Below are 24,197 nucleotides of genomic sequence, written 5' to 3'. Positions count from 1 at the left end.
GAGTGTGTAGCATTCAGAAAAAGTAATTTTTTTTATGCTAATAGAAAGTTATTTTCTCTTTCTTTGGAGGGCAGTGCTAGCAGAGCAATGAGTGTGCAAGGTAAAGTTTCAACCAATCTCTAAAGAAATGGACTGTTTTTTTCTTCAGGAAGCTGAGGAGGCAAAACTTGTAGCTGCATTGCAATATCCCTGCTTGGAGGGGATATGTAGGTCATTCAGTTGGCTGAAGCTTTTGAAGCCACATAAATTTCAGCAGTGACAGGGCACTGCACTTTGGAGACTTTAAATACAACCTTGTGCCTCAACACCGTTTGAAGACAATGCAGAGGGAAAGACATGTGAGACTGTGATCTCTTTGACCCATTTAGACATCTGCATGAAGGTTAAAACAATCTGCCCTCAAAACACCTGATTCTTTCCACTGGCTACAACAGAAGCCTACAGAAAGTTTGGCTTCTTTGTATCACCAGGTGAACCACAAATAACAAGTAGACAAATGCATCTTCCCGTTGTGTCTTCACATACACAAGCTTCTACTGGGCCTTTCCGTAAATACAGAATTGGAGATGGGCTGAGCCACAAGCCTTGGATGCAAGATTTAGGATGCATTAGGGCTTTGGGGCTAGATTCATCTTTGATCACTTCATAATATCCAGGAAGAAAGCGGTTGAGTTTCAGGCTCTAAAAAGCCACAGACATACCATGGGCAAAGGATACAAAAGTTGAAGGCCTGAATGACTACTCATTCTCATAGCTTATTGACCTTAGCTAAATGCCAAGCAGATTTGCTTTAAGATTTTGAAATCTTGCATCTTTGTCATGAGCAGAATACTTTCTAGTAATGTGCGCTCTGGGGTTGGGCAATTCACAGCATTATTGCTGTTTGCTGAAAACACGCATTTTAACTCAGATCTCATAATTGAAATTCAAGCTGCACATGATGCAATTTGACATTAATTTCGGTTATTTGCGTCTGAGGTTTGCCCCATCCAACAAGAGCCAACAGTAAAGAAGAGCACTGGAAATGGAAATACACAGTGCCATTAGATGCAAGGCTTGATTTGTAAATCACTTAGATAGCAATAAAACTGGGGATGGAAATAAAAGTGGCAAAGCTCAGCTTTCTAAATGATAAATAATTCAAGGGGGAAAGGGTGAGGGGAAAAAAATGTACAAGTCAAGAGCTTCATGTATGAAAACAATGGCATCTGAGCAAATCAGAAATTTCAAGGTCTGACTAAATGTAATTTCAGTTCAATTAAAGCATAACGTCAAGATTGTGGGCCGCAAAAATCTGGGATGAAGCATGTCGTTGCTGTGTGCCGTTCTATAAGATTTATAGCAAAACCTGAATCTAGGAAAGATATTCTCTGAAATGCTGCCACAGGGCTCTTTAACTGAGCAGACAGCTATTTTACAAAACTGGGCTGTAGGGAGTCAGAGCCAGCAAAATTCTAGATGAAAATAGATTTTTATTTTTTTATGTTTAGGAAGTTAACAGTGAAAGTAAGTTAGTCAAAGGAACAGAATCCTGATGAAAGAGGGAATATTTTTTGTCACCTGGACTTCACAAATTTGGAGTTGAGGGGCTTGGTGATGTTACTTTCTTTTTGTTCTAAAGATAGGCGGGAGTCCAATTATAGGCTCCTGATTTTAGCACAAGAACTCCTGAATGAAATTTTTATGTGTTTTTCCTAGCAGGATGCTATTTCCAGAAAGGGTGGGGAGAAGATGGGAGGGTGGACATCAAGCAAAACGTAGACTAGATGCAACCAAGTAGACGTTATCATCTGCTCCTCTGCCCCTTCCCCAGGAGAGACTGGAACAACTGTTTAAGCAGCAAACATTGTCTTAATAGCAAACCATTTCCTCCAGTGCTCACATATAGTCTGATACAAAGCAGAGTACCATTATCACAAGATCTTAATTAAATAAAGGCTTGGGAGTGAAGGTAAAAAATATACAATTACCCAACAGTGATCCTGTTCCTATTTTGGACCATCCTGGAGGGCTCTGAAACTTGGCCTGATTTTTAACCACAATTGTCATCATAATAGTTTCTTTTAAATTGCAAATTTAATAATCTGTGCTTCATGGGAGTCCATCTAATCTCTGAATGCCACAGAATTATGTTATGGCACACAAGGGACAAGTGAGGCACTGGCCGTGGAGAAACACTTATGATATGGGAAGGACAGAGAGGATGGCATCTTGGTAACTCCTTCATCTACATCACAGTTCTTGTTCCAGTAGGGGATGACCCACACAACGTTGCTGAGATTAGTTAAGAAAGTAAGTCCAAATACTACTGGTACCACAGATGGAGCTGAATACATTATGGTATGTTTTGAATGTGGTCTGTACCTGCCATTAGCAAGCCTTCAGGACACTTTATGTAAGTAGGCAATGAAATAATATTTATCATTTGTTCTACAGTAAGAAGTAAAATCTGCAAAACAAACAAAAAAATTTGTTGTTCTCCCAACTCCTGAAAGAGAAGCGTGAGCACACTGAGTCCTCTAGTGTGATCACTGAACAAATACAGTACATACAAATGTGAAAGGACAGGTAGTCTTCTAAGTATCCTAGTATGGTAGTCATCTTTCTTCCATCTAGACATCTATATCCCTCTACAATAAATGGAGAAAAATAAGAACCATCAAGTGTGACTCATCTCATCCCAAAACAGACATATAAGTCAGGAGACTTGTACCCCAAAGTCCTGTTCTTTCTGCTTTGTCTGTGCGATGATTCAGCTCTGATGGAAACATCAACGCATTAGAAATAGGGAGTCAAGAAAGATGTATTTTCAGAATTGTAGTAAACAGAGAAATTTAAAGTTAGGAGAAAAGAAGGATCCAAGCACTGAAACATCAAGCCATTTGCCCTACCTCTCAAAAGAGAAATATATCTTCACATATACTGGGTTTGCGTGGCCAGGTTTTGGTAGGAGGGGCGCTACAGGGGTAGCTTCAGTGAGAAGCTGCTAGAAGCTTTCCCGGTGTCCGATAGAGCCAACGCCAGCCGTCTCCAAGAGGGACCTGCCCCTGGCCAAGACCGAGGCCCCACAATCCCCATTCCCCACCCGCCTGCACCATTCGGTGAGAGGAGGTAGAGAAATCAGAAGTGAAATTGAGCCCAGGAAGGGGGAGGGATGGGGGGAAGGTGTTTCAAGATTTAGTTTTATTTTCTCATTGACCTACTCTGATTTGATTGGCAATAAATCAATTTCCCCAATTTGAGTTTTTTCATGTTTTGCTCATGATGTTAATTGCTGAGTGATCTCTCCCCATCCTTATCTTGACCCACGAGACTCTCACTGTAGTTTCTCCCCCTGTCCAACTGAGGAGGGGGAGTGATTGAGCAGCTTGGTGGGCACCTGACATCCAGCCAGGGTCAACCCACTACATCACCCCAAAGTTTTTACAGTTCAAAAACTACTGAGTGCCATATCCCTCTCCAAGTATGTTGTACAATTATACAGCAGAGCCTCGGAGACTCTGGGAAATGAAAGAGAAGTGAAATTCAGAACTACTGTTGTCAAGCTGGATTTTATCTTGAAGGCTGCTGCTTCTATCTGAGATCTGAAGAAAAGGGCTAAAAAGGTCCTGTGGTTTTTTTCAAGGATATCATAAAAGGTATTTCCTATTTCTACCGACCTTGCTTCACCTCTATTCACAGCTACAAAAAGACCAGTATTGCACCTGAGGTAGGAAGTGTCAGAACAGTTGTTTTTCCTTGCAATATCTTTGCCACCTTTCCTCTTCAGAAATAATGATAGCTGAAGGCGAATATTCTGATAAAAAATTTGCAGAAGGTGACAATTCTGCTGTGACCATGTCGTGAAATGTGAAAACGTTTGCTTCAGACCATTTTGAATAAGCTCATTATAATGAAGGGCACAAACCTGAAGCCAAACCTGAAATCATGCATGCACTGGAAAAAAAAATATATTTTAAACTCTTGTGTTTATTTGGTCGCTTAATGGCTCACACCTGAGAACCCAAATGCTTCTCTGGGAAAAATCTTGCAGAAACAAGAAGAAATATTCTCTTCCTCTCTGCATTTCCAGATTGTTTTCTTCGTCCATTTCATGGTTTCTAAACAGTTTGGGAGGTTATAATTTCCAGACAGCTCCAGGGAAATTAGCCACACGAGGCCTTCTTCATTCAGAAAGGTTAATTCAGCCACATTCCTGTTCCAGCTAAAAACTCCTTTCCCAAAGCCATTACAGATCTTCTGTGTTCAGTACTTGGTCGAGTGCTGATCTGACACCTAAGAACACAACAGATTTTGTAGAAACATACCCAAGATCTGGGGATAACTGCCTTATGTTTTTCTCAGACTAGGGAATTTCTTTTCAGGGATGATAACCAGACATTGCAGCTACTTTTCATTTATTTACTTAGGTAATCGCTTATTTTTAACTTATGTTCATCTCTGTTTACTTTCAGATTCTTAAAGTTACTTAAAGTTACTTAAGTAACTGTTACTTACGTAACCATAAGTTACTGTATTGGTACAGCCTGATTCTAAATAGCATTTATTGGCTGAATTTTGCAGGAATTTTCTTGGAGATGGCTGTACTATTTATCAAGTTTCTTCTGGCATTGAGTAGTTTGTCATTATAGGGATGCTTTTCCACACAAGATCATTGATAAGCACTTTGTTTCTTGTATGTATTTTTTATTTTGCCTGATCCTTGAAAAAAGAAAGTATTTATGGTCAAGTATTTATTTTCACAAACCTCTACTATAAAATAAATTTCAGAATATTAACTCTCAGCATTAGTCATCTACTTGTGTATTGAATAAACATAATATTATCTTGGTACAAAGCAGGGCTTTAAAAGCATCAAAAAATATTGAAGTCCTTTTTACAAAAAAAAAAAAAAAATTTGAAATAATATGCATTTCCAATTTCTCCTAGCAACACACATCTGCCAAATAGAACAACCAGCATATAATATCTTCAACTATTTCACTATAAAATGTAGTAGCCTTCAGAGCAGGGGAGGATATATCTCACTGACTGATAGAATCAGAATGCCTGAAGTCATTTATTGTCTGAAACACACACGCATCTTCCGAGCCAGTTAAAATATGTAAACTTCAGTGAAGAAAACAGCAACATTAAACAAAACTTCTCAGCTCTGCCAAGGTCAATAGCACCACAAAAAGGCCCCTGGAGCTCAGGAAGCAGAGCAGACAGAGCTGTATTATATCATATTCTCCCGCACTGACAACTACCCTACACTGTGAATGATAGACATAAATTGGAGCTATTTGTTTAGCAAGTCTGCTTCTCAGTCTGAATAAAGGAAGGGACAAGTTGATTTCTGGAAGTAGCAGTTTTGCTCTGTCTATTTTTGAGGGGACAAATAAAACAAAGTGAATTCATTTCTTATATTAGTTGAGAAAACCTTTGGATGACCTTGGAAAGAATGGGGAAAATGAAGAAATGGCTCAAGGAAGGGAGTGGACAACTAAAGAACCAATACATGTAGAAAAATAAAAAATACAACTGGCTCCGTAAGGTATTTATTCTCTTGAGACAGTATAAATAACATAATTTCTGGAGCATCCAGCAGATTTTTTTAGATGTTTATGAATGAGGAAGACTAGTTTTGTGCTTAAGATTTGATCTTCCAAAACCTCCCTAAGATACAGGAGGAATGTCCTCCCAGGAAACGGTGAGTAGCCAAAATTTCCCAAATTACATTGACCAACTTGTGCCACAGAACTGTAAGTTTCCATCAACGCTATTTATATATTAGTATGAAGATAATTAGGCAGTGATGACTCACCAATTTGTTGTGGCTAGCAACATGCATTGGTTGTCGTTCACTAGTGAACAATGCATCTGGAATAAATTCCTAAAATGGTGGATGAGGTATTCAACCAAAAATAAAATGAATCATTTTACCTTTTTTTGGTTTTGTTTTTTTTTTTTGAGAAAAGTAATTAGAAGGGTTAAAAGTTCCTGAAACGGGTTAAAAAAATAAATAAATAAAGCCAATGAATTTCCTTGTTAACTGAAAGGAAAATAAATGATTGGCAGCACCAACTATCTGGGACTGTTAGAATAGGAATTAATGAAATCACTCACTCCAGGACTGATTAGACATCATTTTTCTGTTTCTGTATCTAAATACTGCATGGGCATTAAGTTTCTCCTTTACAATGTTAATTTGATGTCTTGACAAGGGAGAAAAATTACTTAAATTGTGTAAAAGCTACTGATGGTTATTACTTTGCTGCAATATGACTTGAAAACATTAATCTGATGGGAGATAAGCATAGGTGTTCCATGACTAAATAGGATACATGTCCATCATCCACTGCTACAGTCTGCAGGGTTGAGGGAGTAGCAAATACCTAACACAGAGACAGAAGAGAGAAAATAAATTAACACAGTGATAATGACCAACAGAAACCCATAAAATTAGACAAAGGCTCTATCACAACATGAAACCCTGGTTTTGGCACTAATTTTAGGTATTTCTTGAATGTAACCCCCAATAAGGAAATAATGAATTGGAAAACTGTCATATAATTATGAGGACAATGTGAAACGCCGGCGAGTAACTGTGTATGTTGGACAACTTGTACATGGGTCTGTTGGACAACTTGTACATAGCTTAATGAAGATATAAAGATCTGAGGTGCTGTAAGACACATGCTGTGAATCATACAGAAAAGTTGTCTGCTTTACGGGAGTGGGTGGATTTGCTAGTCTGTTCCCACCCATTCATACCCAAATACTTCCTCTCCATCCAAAGCTGTAGAACATCACAGGAGAACCCGTAGTTGAAAACCCCATCTCCTGCATCATCTCTGTGGTGCTGCATGACTCCCACAGCTGCATTTAGGATCTGTGCTGCCAACACGCTTCAGCTAATTCCCAGTCGGTGGGTGGTTTTCAGGAGAAATGTCAGCCTTATGAGACACATTTCATTTTCCAAGAAGGCTTCATCTCCTAGTTTTCAAAATAATATGATTTCTTAACTGGAACAAATTCTCCAAACTATCTTGCATTAACTTGCAGGTAAAATTTAAACAACATAAATCTTCTCTCACCCTGCCCAGTATTTCCATGAAAAATAATGGAACAAAAGGTTTGTCTCCTTAAGTGAGATCGATAGTATCCCAAATTTGAAGGAGAACCAGGAAATCTCCTAGAATTCTGAGGTCAAGGAATGTCCAAACTCAGAGAGTCCTCAGGACCCAGAAAAATCCTCCATAAATCCTGAGAGCTCTGTCTGAAGCTGGTGTGTCTTCAATTTCTCATTACAAAGTTCTCTGGTGCAATACATGGGAGCCCCAGGAGCTCCAAGGCATTCTGAAAAGTAAGTCTTCCCTAAGTCTCTGATAAGATCTGATCTTTTTCTGGTAGAACCTGGTTGACATGGACCCATTTACACAAAAATTTATTTGATTTTGTTGGATGTGATTTTTTGGAGGGGAAAAACCCAAACTACTCTAATTGTGTGGAACTGCTCACAGAAAATCTCAGATGTGTGGGAAGACAGACTTTTCTCTCTAAAATGTACAAAAAGTGACACAAATACACACATTCATGTGTTCAATTGTGTTAGCAGACACCAGAATAGGAGTTTGGGGCTCCATTTATTCCGTCAGCTTTCATTCTGCCTCTGTCTACTTAATTTTGGAAATAAATTCTGCTTTCTTTGGCCTGATTGCATCCTTTCTTGGGAAAGGGATAATCATCCAGGTGAGCTTGCTCTTTCATGAGTGCATTTTACTTCATGTTCAGACTAACTGCCTACTTTCTGCAGAAATTCTGGGGTTTTTTGCATTGTCAGGGAGCAATTGGCTAGAAAGAGTGCTGCATGTTGTCACTCCTACCTATAAAATCCAGATGTTGTGGCATTAATTTTGCTTTCCAGAGTTTTAGGGGATGGGAAGGCTTTCATTAAGAGTAGAAGGGATGAGGTGAGGTGGTTATGTCCTCCCATTTTAAAGGAAAATAATCCTGCATGCAATGTTAACAAGTAAACAGATGAGAATAATTAATCTTAGATGGATAGAGATGAGCCTGATTTGATAGCTGGATGCACACAGCTTTTTCTCTTTTTCTGAAGAAATTTGTATGATCTTTTCCTTATTATGTGCATCGCAGCAGCATTTTGTAGTTCTCAGCATTATGCTGATCAGGCTGGAGCTTGCAGGGAAAACAGAGACGCAGAGCTCAGTTCAGTTGCCTAAATGGATGCATCCGGTGTGATTTGAGATGCCCCAAGGTAGCTGAAACATTCACACGGGTTTGGCAGATATGACAAAAGTCCTGTAAGAAGTGCACATATTTTTGGAACTGGAACTCTATCTGGAATTGGAAGACACTACCCTAGAGTACTTCAGATGGCTCTAAATATCTGTGCTTAGGTACTAATATGAAACAATCTATTAGAATATTTTATTATTTTATAATTATACAGTTCAAAATTAATTTATAAATTAAATGTAATATAAAATTACATATGTAATATAAAATAGTTTTTACTGTACCAATGAGGATCATCCCAGAGACCAGTGGCAGAGCCAAGAGCAGTGCCCAGTTCCTCCTGAGTGCAGTGTGGAAAGTATTCCATCCCCTACCCAAGCTGTGCTGATCCACAGATGTCCAGGAGTGGGTAACACCAGCATAAAGTACTGGGCTGATGCTGCCGCTGTTCAAAACAAAGTCAAGCAGAGGTGGTTACTGAATTCAGTGTGGTATTTTTCTAGTGTTACCATGGAAATTTCTAGGGAATTTGTTCTAAAGCCTGTGCAGAGGAAGCTAAGCCTGCGTAAGGCATATAAAATGGGTAGTTCTTCAGTGAACTCAATATAGCCAGAGTTACAGCGGGTGACTCCTCTGTCTTCCTGCTGTGCTCAGTTTTGAGTGTGACGGAATTACAGCCTAACGCAACTCTGTGTTTCCAAACACCTCCATCTAGACTCAGGTCTGAACAAAAGCTAATTGATGGTCTGAGTAGTGAATGGGTTTGACTTTCAGTTAAAAGATCTAAGTCTTTAAATTACAGAGGTGGGGAGGAGGAAGTGTGAAGGGAAGCACGAGCTGGTGTCATGTGTACCGTGATGGGGAGGATCGAGAAGAATCCAGGTCTAGAATTGCAGAATTCCGTGTACCTTGCTGTCGTCTCTTCCAGCTGGAAAATCCTGGTGGTGAATCCACAGTTCTGTAATTGTGATATCCCACCCATTATGACGGTCTTGGTGGCGGGACAAATAAATAAAAAATGAAACCTTCCCCATCTGCAATGTTCTTATTTTAAGGGTCACTTGACATCAGTTGTTCAGTAGCAGAAACACATCAACAATTAGATACAAAAGTGCTGCTGGCACTGGGAATGAAAGCGAGCTGAATGCTTGCATTAAGCTAGAAATGCAGTGGATTTATCTAAACCTCAGCATTTATGCCCTTCTTGCATATAGTTAACCTACCAGGTAGAAAAGTATTTTGCAGAGTATCTATGTACATCTCAAACAATTCAGAATATACAGGTGGCTCTAGGGTGCCACATATCCTTTTATTTTTTGCAGAATGCAGAAAAGATCCCTGTCTCAGTATTGGGTAAAAACTGATGTTTGTTTTTTCTAGTTGAAATAGCTATAGGACTTTTTAAACAGCAACACAATAGGGAAGATAAACTGAATTCTTTCATATAACAGAATTGCATATTTATTATTTAGGGTTCACAACAGACAGGCAACTCCATGAAGACGTTAATTTCCTTATTAGACATTGTAAAGCAGAGTCATAACAGATCTTGCTGTTCTGTGGAGGTAAAGAGGACAAACAGTGAGAAAATGAAGTTTCAATACTCCCATTTTAAGCTGCAGCAGTGAGACATGTAGAGTACATTGTGACTTGCCCGAGGTCCCATGAATTGTCTGTGGCAGGGCCAGTAGCCACAGCTCAGAATCCCAAACAACGTTTTCCCAGATATTTTTAAGTATCAGTTGAATGCTTGTCTGTTGGCTTTCCTGTCATCCTGCATGCAGTGCTCAACATGGGATGAAAAACAAAGGTGTATCCTTCTAGATGCTCTAAGATACTTAATCTGAGGTCATTTACTTACTGAACTCCAAATGCTAGACTCTTCTTTGCACTTGTGTTTGTGTGTTGGTCTATGCCTACAACTCCCAGCACGGGGATGCCCCAGACTTGGACTGGATGGAGAACGTCAGTCTGTACCCACTGTGGTGAGTGTCTAAAGGTTTTCTGAACCACTCTTCCCTTCCCCAAGCCAGCCAGTTTAGCAGATCAACCCAATCCTGCTCCTGCCAATTTATCACCTTTTATTTTGACACCAAATTTGGTTTTAGTTGTTGTAACCACGAAGTATGTTTTGAAAACCTGACCAGTGGGTACTCAGTGTAGAAAAATCTGTGTAGAGAGGCCGAAATGTTACCCAGAAAATAAAACTACCCTGTATCTCCTCAATGGTACTGAATTGATGAATGATAGTGAGATGTTCAATGTCAAAATATTAAGCATTTCATTGCATAGTCAAGTGATTAAGAGTGCACAGTCAAGTGATTAAGGGAAGACCAAAAATGTCACACAATAAAGCAAGGTCCGCCTCAGATCACTTTGATTGCTCTCCAGGAGCGGAGTCTTGAACAGGGAGCTGGGGAGTGGAAGTGGGATTCGGTTTTCAGTTTCAGAACTGCAGATTAGCATTCTAAACTTTCTGAAATTCTGTTTTAATCCAAGTTTTATATGTCAAGCTGTTGGATCAATGCATTGTGAAGTTTTGCGCAGAAAGATTTGTTCCAGTTCTAACCTCCAGCGTAAAAGGTAGACAGGAAGAAATGTCAAGTTCTCTTACTGCCCTAGTTTGGATGAAGCATTGCGAATAGCTGGGGTTTTCTTCCCCCTGTTTAGCCAGCAGCGGAGGAAGAGAATGTTTCCCCACTGTCTGCTCTTGGCAAAGCAGAATTTATTTTGGATGACATTAGAATCATAGAATCATAGAATGGCTAGAGTTGGAAAGGACCTTAAAGATCATCTAGTTCCAACCCCCCTGCCATGGGCAGGGACACCTCTCACTAGACCAGGTTGCTCAAAGCCCCATCCAGCCTGGCCTTGAACACTTCCAGGGATGGGGCATCCACAACTTCTCTGGGCAACCTGTTCCAGTGCCTCACCACCCTCACTGTAAAGAATTTCTTCCTTATATCTAATCTAAATCTCTTCTCTTCCAATTTAAAACCATTGCCCCTTGTTCTGTCACCACTCTTCCTGACAAAGAGTCCCTCTTCAGCTCTTCTGTAGGCTCCCTTCAGGTATTGATAGGCTGTTATAAGGTCTCCCCGGAGCCTTCTCTTCTCCAGGCTGAGTCAGACGTGACTGACAGTCAGACGTGTTCCAAGGAAATATTATGGATGTGCACTCACCTTATTGGTTAGCAAAATGGAATGCGTAGTGAAATACCACTGAAATTTTACATAACCTATTTACTGAGTGGAGAATAGGCACAGATGTATTTTGCACAATCCTCTATGCAAGAAATCTTTGAACAGAAAAACATTTGAATACAAATTATTCTGAGGCCTACCCAGTGCTATTGTTTAGAGCAGCACTTTCACCTGCTTGCAATGAGAAAGAGCATTAATACCCACAAATCCATGGCTGATAATTTTCCTCTGTCTTTTGGACATTTCATTTTCCCTTTCAGTCCTTGTTTTCACAGGAAAGCAGAATAATTATGCTGGTGGCTGCTTTTATTCTGGCATGAAAGTGTCTTTCTTTTTTCAGATTGGTTTGTGTCATTTAGGAAAGAGTTTAAAGAGAAATGAAAAATAAAGGATGACTCTGACTTCAGAATAAGAGTGTTTACACAAGCGTGTGGCTTAGAGTTACTGATTCTGATGCTTTCATAATAGAGTAGCCTGTCTAGATTTGTGTGCCCAATTCAGGTGTGTTGGATAGGAGGCTGATATCCCTGAATATCTAACAGAAAAATATTCGTTCCTCCAGAGGGCTCATTCAGAACATTAGCTGAGCTCAAATGTCAATTTAAGTGATATAAATGCCTCCTCTGTCTTGTATCTGCATGATGATACAATGGAACTGTCACCCACAGGCTTACCACATATGGTCCTTAAACCCTTTTGCCACTGGTTATGAGGCTGATGAAATCTTTGACTCTCTTAACCATCCATAGAATCATAGAATGGTTCAGGTTGGAAGGGACCTTAAAGATCATCAAGTTCCAACTCAATGCATGTTCCCATAGAATTTGACACATCATCATCCATATCCTACATTGGTGTCCATAAATACTAAGCCAGGCTTGAGACAATTTTCATCATCTGCAAGTTATTTAATTACATTGATCCTGGATACCTATAGCAATACTTAAAACAGTAGGGTAGACCTTATCAAATAACTTCATTGGCATCCAGCCCATGAGATATTCACCCAAGTGTAATAACTCAAACTTTCTTGGTCTAATTAGGTGACAATACTGACTTTTTTTCATGGTATCATCAAAGACTGCCATGCTCAGGACTTGTATGGCTCTTCTTCACAATGAAGATCTATTTTTCATATTCTTACCCAGAGATCCAGCTTTGTGGGAACTCAGTAATCATGGTTTGTTTCTTCAGGGTCGTATGGTGATGGTAGCAAACACACAGGAAACTTATCACATTCTGCTCCAAATAAAACATGCACCTTTTAGTCCTCTCTCTCTCATACATAAATGAACAAAAATCAGTCCAAAGAAAGCCTATACAAAACAAAACATTCTCCTTTCGTTACTTAGTGCTGTAGGAAAAGTTCCAGAGAAGATAGAGAACCTGAGCCATAATAATCTGACTTCATCATCTTTGAAGAGAGGTGCAGATGTCAGATTCGTGAAACTTCAGAACTGTAACTGCATAAGTACTAGATTAGATGAAATATTAACCTAGGTTAATAGCCTAGGGTTCCTGTCTCCAGCAGTGGGCAGTAATGTATATTTATGGAAAAATGATAGTACTAAAAGAAAGTGAACTGTCTGAAAATGCACATAATCCTTGAATAATAACAACTAGTAAAAGAAAAAAGAGGTCAAACCTGGTAAAACTGACAAGGTCTCAACACAGATGCTTGGACAGCCATGGAAATTAGCATCCTGCTGAGAGCTATTTAGAGGATGCCAACAAAACTCTTGCTGGGTGCAGAGCAGCTATTGGATTCCCACACAAGACTGCAGAAAAAACTTTAAAATATTACACAAGGTGCAGTATGGCTGGGCCAGTCAGTACACAGGAGAGAATGAGAACATGGGGCAGTTGTATTACAATTCCCCAGAGATTCTATATCATTGCTTTAAATCCCAGATGTTAAAACATCAGCCAACAGGATTTTTTGTGCATTTTCTGTAGAGAGATCAAATGTTTGTGTAGAGAGATCCATCAGGGTCTATACAGCAGATCAGACTCATAATTCATTCTTTTGCTTCTAAAGTCCATGGATATTTGCTGCCACAGGGCTTGAACAATATTGTGTTATGCAAAGTATTTTAGCCTTGAACATGCTCAGCGTTCCTCAGGCTGTACAGAGTCTCAGAAGGACTGAATTCATATTGAGCTCTGAAGTGAGCTCTCCCAATCCATCCATCAGTACTGTCAGTGTGACCGGGCGAAATCTGAAGGCCAAATGTCATTTCATGTAAATTGGACTACAGCCAGTTTTTTAGAAGCATCTTTGATCATCACTTTCATGAGCACAAGGGTTTCTTCCAGATAGAAGAATGAAGGTGGGCACTTCTAGCTTGAGACCTCCCCAATAGCTCTTCCCAAGAGTCATTCAGCTAATCAGAACTTTGCAACAGATTTTCCAGAAATAATTGCATGTCAGATTACACATGGGGTGAGCCAGCTAGTCTGTTCAAAGAGGGAAATGTTATAAAAGTCCTCCCACCAGTGCATTAAATATTTAGTGTCTTCTGCTTTGCTCCACTGTATCAACAATTTAACCTCCCATTCCTTATTCATACAACAATTTAGCTAGATTAAGAGAATTTGACTGACATCTAATGCAAACACAACTGTATCAAATAGATTCCTTGGCCACTTTGGCACGTGTACTCAAAAGCTGCTGGAATATAAAGCCTGAAAATATTTATAAGCAAATTTTTTTACTGATGGAAGAAAAAATTTAGCATTATTATTTCACATTACAAAATGAATATAGCAAATATAAACATTTATGACTTAACTGTTTCTTCTGAGTGGAGAGATTATGACATGTTTATAAAACATGTTTGATAAAGGAAGTTTCAAGGTATTTTGCAAGTAAAATTATGAAAAATAACTACATGTCTTAAGGCTGTTTAGCATTCAACATGTATAAGCACTGCCAGCCCCTAGCTCAGGAAATGAAGACATTCTGTCCCACTGCATATTCAGGGTAGATGTATACTTTCTGGGGACCATATCTGTGGGGCCTGATTGTTACCACTGAATTTGATGGAATTAACATAACTTTGCCTGTTCATTGTTCTGTTTTTTTCTTTACAATGTTGAAAATTAAATTAAGCTTTGTGGCATTTTCTTTTCATTTCTCTTTTTTTTTTCATTTCAAGAAATTTCTTTTTTTCTGAAGCATTTGGTGAAAGTGATTGAGTATTGCTGGCAAAGTAACAATGTTTGTATCCTATTCCCATTGCTTCTTTAGAAATAGTTCCTCTTTTCTTTATCCCCATGGCAAAACAGTAATTTAGATCGCTGAAGTCATAACAGCGATATTTTCCCCTTCCAAATAACTCCAGCTTAAAAATGCTATCAAATAAGACTGAGGTCAAAGAGAGAATGTTTGTTAGAATATTTTCATGAAAAAGTTTGCATGGGGAATATGCTACTCAACTTCAAAGTGCTGCAGTGCAGATATTGTTTTGGAAACACTTAAAACATTCTTAGAAACCTAGAGGTTTTTTGCGTGCTTTTGAAGCTTAAGTTTCATGATGACTATGTTGTGTTACTTCGAAAATATCCAGCTCTCTGGGAAAAGGGAGAGGTTTCTATGAACCCCTGGCATGGATGAAGTTTTGAAAGATGTACCACTTCCAGTATGGTCTAGTATGCTTCAGTACTGATGCTCCCATATCAGCACAACCTCAAAGTGCTGTTGAAAGATGCCCCATATGTCACTTTGAAGCTTGGCTTATTGGGAAATCTTCCTTGTCTCTACTCAGAGCATGAACTTCTGGTTCCCTGCTTACCAGTTTTCATCAGAAATACAGGCTGTTTCTACTTTAAGAAATAATTCAGAGCAGCAGCAGTGGACCTGTGCTGAAGAACAGTTGTTTTTAAAGACCTTGTATTCATACTGTACACATCTCAGGTTTTTTTTGCTGAATCCAACACAGTGACGTGGTCTGCTGCTTACAGCTTGATTGCTTGGGTGAACCCCAAACTTTGTTTAGTCTAGTTTCTTCTGAACAGAATTCAGTTTGTGGTCTGCCAAGCTCTGCAATAGAAACTAAAGTACGACACATGGACATTATTCGATATCCTTCCAAAAACTTTTCTCCTGATTCAAACTAAAACACTGATGTAATAACACAGACTCCTATAATTACATCAAACCTCTCCTCTACACTGTACACAAATATTTTCCTAATTATCAAGTGGTGTAAGAGGTCTATGGCATTGTCTGCAAGATGTTTTGTAGCCCAAATCAAAGCTAGCTACCAATTTGTATGTGTCACCTAGAAGTTCATAGAATCATAGAATAGGTCAGGTTGGATGAGACCTTAAAGATTGTCAAGTTCCAGCCCCCTGCCATGGGCAGGGACACCTCCCACTAGACCAGGTTGCTCCAAGCCCCATCCTTCTTGCTCAAAGCCTGATCCTATGACATGATATGGAAGTCTGAAGGAACAGCAGTGCTTAGACAGGCTGAACGTTGTTATGTTCAAAATTTTTTCATGAGCAGAGAGGAAACACGTTACATACTTATTAACTAAAGCCAAGAATTTATTGTTAGTATAATTTAAATCTTAACAGTCTAATCCAAGAATCATCATTACTCTAGATGTAGTTACTGCAGAAAAGCAAAGTTAATAATGTGGAAAGAGTACTTATGTACAGAAAAGGTCACAACAACAGCAGTAATACAATTAAAATTGTCAATGCACGCACCTCAGCTTCTACCCCTTTTCCTAGCATTGTGCTGACCCTTCCAGTGCTCCTCTGGAGCAGTGTCAATAACTCTGGAGTCAATAACTCTCAACTTGTAACAGTAGATATCTCTATTTCAAGAGTTAATCTCATAAGAGAAGAGGCAGCACTTTCTAGACAAACAGATAAGACAGAGCAATCACATTTCCCAGGAGCTAAAGTCCATCACAGCTCCTCACCAGGTGCTGCAACGAGGTGGACAGGTTTACAAAAGCACAGTAATGGTAGAAAAATGGGATCAGTCACCCAATAGGTTGTAGCATGTTTTTTCTTCAGCGTGCCTTTTTGAAACAATCTCAGAGAAGTGCACACAGGGAGAGCAAGAATATGATCATAATAAAGTAAAACACCGCAATGGATGATTGTTTTCTTGAGGAGACCTTCAGAAAGAGACCAACCGTCACAAGACAAATGTGAATGGTAGTGTGTAATGCATGGCTGGATGACTAAATGTCTATTTGAGAGAGGTCTGAATTATTCAAAGAAGCAGGAATGTCCAGGCCTATGTTCATGCATGAGAGAAGCATGATAAGCAGTCATATTTCATGCTTAATAAAGTGTCTCACTATCACCTTCTATTCAAAAATATATTAACACTGGCAGGTATCCAGTGTATTAGGTTAGGATAAGGCATTGATTGAATAGTGCACAAATTTCTGCGACTTTTTTTTTGTTTATTTTCTGTTTCACTTTGTGAGGAAGAGTTAGAAGAGCAAACAGTACAATTTTGTTGATCAATCAATATACAGGAGGTGAACACACAGTTTCCATCAGGACAGATGCACCATCAAGGAATTCAAAAGGTTAAGAAGGAAAAGCGAACAGCACAGGTGGGAGTTTATAGGTCCCCGGGGCAGGAACAAAAATAAGAGTCATTCAACAGTCAGACAGTGTTAGTAGATCTTACTTCCATCATTACTATGAGATCCCATGATATTTTCATTTTAGTTTTTACATTTTATTTTTTCCTTAACACAGGAAAGGACCCCTTTATGAAATTTTGAACAGATTGCAAAAAAAGGAAACAGTTTCTTGGGTAGAGATAGGGATCTCTGCCTACAAAAAAGTATATCCAAAGAAAAAGGGACTTCAGAGAAAAGTAAAAGAAAGAAAAAGTGATCAGAAAACATCAGAGGTTATCTTTTTGAGAAAAGATTAAATGAATAATCCGTACCTCAGAATATATTTTAACATAGGCTTGAAAGAAACTCTATCTACATTCCCAGATCTGGCGACTATTCATGTTGTCATATGTAAGTAATAGCTTAACTGTTTAGCAAGATCATGACCTGAATATGTGTAATGGATTAATCATTCAAAAGGATTCAACTGAAAGGGGAATATAGCAGAGATAGACAGAAATTACTTTTGCTATATTAGAAAAAAAAACCCCATGCATTAGAAATAGGACTCTGGAACAACTGAATGAATTTATAACAGACAAAATGTCATCTAAATTTTGGGAATTGTTCCCAGCTGGTAAGATCTGACAGACTATAAAGCATCTTCACTGGAGAAGAAGTGGCAGTGCTAGTGCTTGGGAAACTTAAATAGAAGAGGACCTGCTCTGGGGAACAACAGGGAGGTGAGAGGAAACCAGCAGCCTGACCTGAAAGGTCTTCTCTCTCTAGTGCAGCCATGGATCTATGTAATAGACTTGCCAGCTTCTCAAAAGCAAAGCATAGGCTGAATCAATCTCAAAAAGCACAAATAATAGGGATGGAAAAATGCTGAAACCACACTTCAAGGTGATATGAGAAGGAATGACAAAACAGGACGAATGCTAGAAGCCAGCTTCATGGACTGAAAGACAGACCACAAAATGAGTAGTTGGTCCGCACAGTGGTGTTGCAGCCATCTTCTTCTGGGCTGCCATGGGCAGAGAGAGCAATATTAGCAACATCAGCACTACAGCATGCTTAGCTCAATATACCTTCCTCCATGACAATAATTATAACTGTAAAGCTTAATAGGGTATTTCATCCAATTATGCCACTTCTGTCCCTCAAGGCAGACTGATCTATCTTCACACTGTGTCAGTGAGACTGGGCAGTACATGGTGGCAGTCCACAAAAATAAAATTTTCTTTTGAGCATAAACCACCTTTCTGATGTCCAGGCAAACTTTGAATTTTTAGCCACAGAAACTGAGTTCAAACTTTGGGAAGCTAACACTAGCAGCAGCAGTTCTCCAAGGACCCACACGGAGAAGACAAAGGGCAACGGGTACAAGTTGCACCATGAGAAGTTTCATCTCAATATAAGATATTTTTCACAGTGAGAACAATCAGTTACTGGAACAACCTCCCCAGGGACATGGTAGAGTCCACATCACTGTAGGTTTTCAAGATGCAATCAGACAGAGTGCTAGATGAGCTAAATTCTCCTTTGCCACAAAAGTTTGGACCAGATGTTCTTTCAACATCCCTTCGAACCTGAGCAGTTCTATGATTCCGTGATTCTGTGAAATTCAGTGACAAAGTTTCATGCAAATGCAGCCGATTCCGCAATGCTTGCAGCATTTCAATGCCTGCACCTGCCTCCACAGGTGGAAGATGCATCCAAGAAATAGATTAGCATGCTCTTACACCTGGTGGATGCTGGCTCCTATTGAGCCAGGAACTGTATTCCCACTTCCTGGTCCTGGGTTATGCCAGTTTCTCTCTCAAGGTATATGATGCTGAGTATATTCTTGAAAGAATTCTGGTAAGAGTTTTTCTTTTTATCCAACAGAAAAAGTTGTTTCCAGTTTCGTAAGCTTTTTTGACACCAGTTGGTCCATCACCTTGACATCTTTGGACACAGTTAAGATGCACAAGCTCCACAGGGGAATTCAATCTTCTGCATACTGTAGGAATTCAGAATAGACACTTTTGATCATGGTCAATGTAAAAAGAAATGCATTCTTCAGTGTTTTTCAAAAACTACCATTTATATTCATTCAGATATGGAGGTGAACTTAAGAGGAGAAAAAACATAGCTATATCTCAAGTTCAGCTGCAAAATTTGTGTTGACTTTGCTGACAAAGGGGCAGAAATATGGCTTCTGTTCATTCCGTAATTCCTGTTGTTATCTGAAGAGGCACCAAAGACTAAGAGTAAAATGCTGGTCCTGCTAAAAGCTCCTATCTTCTTCAGTATAAATTGAACTTGTCTCTCTAAATATTTTACAAGGTATAACTTTTTCTTTAATTTCTCTTCATCTTTCTCTTTACTTCATTATTTTTCTACTGGGAGCAAATGCCAGATTTGTTAGAAATTATTACTTTCCCTATGGGTCACCTCTAAGCTTTTTTATCATGTACTTTTTCCTTATTCTGACAGAATATGAGGCATTCAGATATGCCCTCCGCTTATTGAGTTCTGCCTGATACTATAATTGTAATATACATGAGCTAGTACTTCATGCTTACATTGTGCCTTACATTCAAAGATCTAATAGTAATTCAGAAAGAGGTATAAAGTATTAATGACCTGTATAAAAGAAGAGGAAATATAAAATGAAGAGAGGAGAGGAAAAGGAAGTAAATTTTCAACCTTATTTTATTCTAGTTCTTCATAAAAAAGATTTCCGTTCAGAAAAAAAAGAAAATAAAAAATATAATTTCATTTTATTGAAAAAAAAGCAATTTTAAACTTGAAGGACTTTGATGGAAATGTTAATTTTGAGACACTACCTGGTTGAAAGCCTGCAACCATCTGTATTTATACATATCACCCAAATCATCTACAAAGCAACATTGCCAGACAGACAGGGTCATTCTTCAGGTTCCAGACATTTTGAAAACTGAGTATGTCAGACAATGTGCTAAGTCACACATTAAATTTGAGGGAAAAGCTGAATAAAGAATGTAGGACTCCTGAATACAAAATTCAATCTTCTATCCATGTTACATGCAAGCTGACACATACATCGCTTGCTGCAGCCCCGAGAGATAATTCGAGCTATAGAGCAAAACAGGGCCGCTGACTCTTGGATTTTGCTACTTACAGTCCATTACTTAGTATCTCCTTTGAAAAAAAAAAAACGACACTTAAATTTTTGGGGGGATGAAAAATAAAGCAAAAAAAACCTCTGAGATATGAATATCAGCTCTTAAATTCTCTCTGGAAGTCCTTGGGTAAACAGAAGTCTATGTTTACAAAACATTGTTATTGTTTCGTTACAGACTGCATATATTATTCTGGAAGGCAAAAAATAAAATATTGATAATGGCCCATCAATCTGCTTGCCATGATGTAGGTTTTTTTCTTGAGTTGGACTCAAAATCTAAGGCATAGTTGACATTGCAAATATCTTTCACTGCAAAAGCATGTTGATTTCTAAAGCTTGATAATCTGTGGCTTTTTCTACACACTCTTACCATAGACATGAAAATATTTAATACCACACAAGGTATTACTGAGGTGCTTTTGACAGCATTTCACACCTCATTTGCTGCCAAAGTTATTAGATTTTAGTCAATGGTCAAAGAGTAAATTGACTCTAAAGGGCTCCTTTAAAGCACTGAGGCATGAGATTAGAACAATTTAGAAATTATCTTGATCTTTACTTCATCTTGTGCTCAAAGTAGAGGTGCCCACCTCTTTTAGCTACCTTCCTGCTTATTTGAAAGGAAACATTTAAGGTTAATATAAGCCTTGAAATGATTGCCATTTGTATGTGGCTTCTGGCAGGTGAACTATTTGGAAGGGTACCTTCGATAAAGCAACTGTTTGAATGTTGATTGGCTGTAATTACTTCCAATGACAAAACAAAACTTGGTCAATCTGAAATAAAAGTTGATGAGTGATGCTGAGTGCCTTTCCCGAGGATGAAATCAGCAAAACTCAAACAACTTGCCATAATGGTGAAAACTAAGATCAAGGAGGTACATCCTGAAGACCATCCTGTTAGCATGAAGATTTGATGTGCACATAACCTATCCTTTCACCTTTTTATACCTCTGTAAAAGTACTGTTGTGCTCTCATAGCTCACTTCACAGGAAGGACATCATGTTTCCTAATTGTTCTGCTCTTCTTCACTAATGTTTCACGATAACAAGCACTATGCATCGTTGTTCCTTTACTGCATCATCATTAAACCACTTCATTACTTTCAAGTCCCACTGATGACTTATCCTTTGTGAAGAGACCACCAGGCTTTGCTATCCACAGCAGTGCTAGAATGGAACACTCAGTATCCATTAAAGTACATATGTACTTCTTCCCTTCAATCAAAGATGCACAAATCTCCCAGGTCACTTAATCTCAGAAGCTCAGTACTGAGTTGTTTCAATTAATACTACAAGTATTCAAAATTGCTGCTTCTACCTGAAGGACTTTCAGATCATCTACATCAGCTACTGGCAGGTCTAGGGTTGAAAAAAAAGTTACTTCAACAGCTTGCTCAGTGTTCTGAAGTCTGCCTGCATCTAGACTCAAGATAACAAAGGGCATAATCTATCTTTAGGCATCCACAATATATACGTCATGTATTTAGGTGCTATGGGATGGAGGTGAAAGTCTCACATCTCTCTGCTACCTGATATCTTTCTAAAAGGCTCACTGTTTTCTTCACAGTGATAACATCAGCCTGGCTCCCATAAATTGAGGAAGACATGTTAGTTTAAGTTATATACACAAGGGGACAATTAGGCCTCCAGTCTTCTTGCCTGTCTCCTGCAGATATTTTATATTTCCTGGGGGAATTCCTACAACTCAGGGCACTTTGTGTCAGCAATGGCAGACTCCCCACTCAAATCACTCAGCCTCTGGGAAGTTGTCACAACACCTAACCTGGTTTCATGATGCCACATTACCTTAATAAAAAAAAAAAAGAACTTCAAAGTGGCTAAAACCAGGCAGGGTACCCCATTTGTCTTCTTCTTCGTAACACTCACTGATTTGGCATTTGAGGACACACTCATTCACATACAATCCCGAACCACTTTCTAGGAAACACATTTCTGAGGCTGATTGTTTACTGATGGCAACATGTTTTTGATTTATTCCTTAAAAGGTTCCCAGTTGAACTATTTGTTCTCTTCCTTGGCACCAAGAAACCTTTGGAAAAGCATGGTCATCATTGTAAAAAAATTTTTTTTAAAATCCTTTTTTTCAGTCTGTCAGAGTTGCAGGAAACTCTTTAGTTAAATCAATTGCCGGTAATTAGAGTACTACTTCTAACTGTGCCTAAATCATATTTGATTGGGGCTATTGTGTTAGCTCTTGCCATGAACTGTATTTCATCGCATCTGAATTATTCTAAGTGATCCTCTAATCCTCTCGCTTTCCTTCGATTCAGAGATGAATGTCTTAGCTTTACACTACTGTATTATCAAAACCTCCTCTCTAGACTAATGTGTTAGCCAGAGTCATTTTTCATTGAATGTTAGGCCTGACAAAGAATTATTATTCTAATGTGTTGTGGAGATTAGCTCATTTTCACTCAAATTCTGCCTTCCCATTCATCACTCTCCTGCTGTTGGGACTTCCAAAATGATTTATTCAGGCAGAAAACTTAAGTATGGTGGAGGACAGCTGAAAATACACAAATGGCATGGGAAATGCCATTCCTTTCCTCTCTGCTCCACTAAACGTGACTCATAAGTTGACACTGTGTCTCTTTCTTTCATTTGCTATGAACTGTGACCTTAGGAGAGTTTCTCTTCTGAGTCTGTCTCATCTCTACTGGTAGCATCTCCCTCATAGATATAAAATAGACCCTTTCTTCTCTGTCAGGTTAATCAAAATAATTTTTTCATTGCCTTATGCTGCTAACATCAGTCCATATTGCTGATACCTCACTGTCTTCTAATGAGGTTTCAGTTTATACAGGGCTACCATAGAGCTCAAAATATGGCCCTGGTTTATCCCATGAAACATCTGGACCACAATGCCACAAGGCATTCCTCATTCCATAAGGAATAAAACTAATATATTTATGATGACTTAGAATGGCTAACAGAAATCCATATGTCGTATTTAATGGCCCCAGTCAATGGTACTATATGTAAATGCTACATTTACATGTACCATTTAGGGGTCTAGAGAACAAGTCATATGAGGAGAGGCTGAGGGAACTGGGCGTGTTTAGTTTGGAGAAGAGGAGGCTGAGGGGGGACCTCATTGCCCTCTACAACTCCCTGAAAGGAGGGTATATAGAGGTGGGTGTTGACCTCTTCTCCCAAGTGAATAATGACAGGACCAGAGGAAATGGTGTAAAGTTGTGACAGGGGAGGTTTAGATTAGATATTAGGAAGAATTACTTTACTGAGAGAGTGGTCAGGCACTGGAACAGCCTGCCCAAGGAGGTGGTGGAGTCGCCATCCCTGGAGGTATTTAAGAAACGTGTAGACATGGCACTTCAGGGCATGCTCTAGTGCCCAAGATTGTTGGTTTGTGTCTGTGGGTGGGTGTGGTGAGTGGTTGTGGGTGTTTGTTTTGTGCGGTTTTTGTTTTGGTTTTGGTGTTTGGTTTTTTGTTTTTGTTTTCGTTTTCATTTTCTTTTTTTTTTGTGGTTGGACTTGATGATCTCAAAGGTCCCTTCCAACAAGAAGATTCTGTGATTCTGTAAATGTAAATACAGTGAAAATCTAACAGATGGGACTCTTGACTGAAGAGGGGCTCAGAACTACAAATGGTACCATAGGATCAAATAGAAAATAAGTCATTCTAAAAACTGAAAAAATAGACAGTGGGAAGAGGACATGAGTTAAACTGAGAGAAGAATGTGGTAGGCTGAAATGCAAAGAGCTTGGGAGGTTGAAGTGAAGGAATCTGAAATCTGAATCTGAATCTGAAGGAACCAGTGAAGGAATCTGAAAAGCATCTTAAGGTTCAGTGAAATCTGGGCAATGAACAAGGCCAAAGTTTTCAGCAGTTGTTCAAAAAGGGGTAATATAAGGAAGAAGGACTGGCAACAGACTAGCAGATCTTTGTTGTGGTGCTTAGCCCTTGAAATTTTGTCGTGTGCAGAAAGGGAGCACAGCTTCTACACAGATAATAAATTTA

Source organism: Numenius arquata, chromosome 3, assembly GCF_964106895.1.
Source record: "Numenius arquata chromosome 3, bNumArq3.hap1.1, whole genome shotgun sequence".
Lineage (NCBI taxonomy): Eukaryota > Metazoa > Chordata > Aves > Charadriiformes > Scolopacidae > Numenius > Numenius arquata.
The sequence above is the reverse complement of the archived record's forward strand: the minus strand, read 5'-3'. Positions refer to the sequence as shown.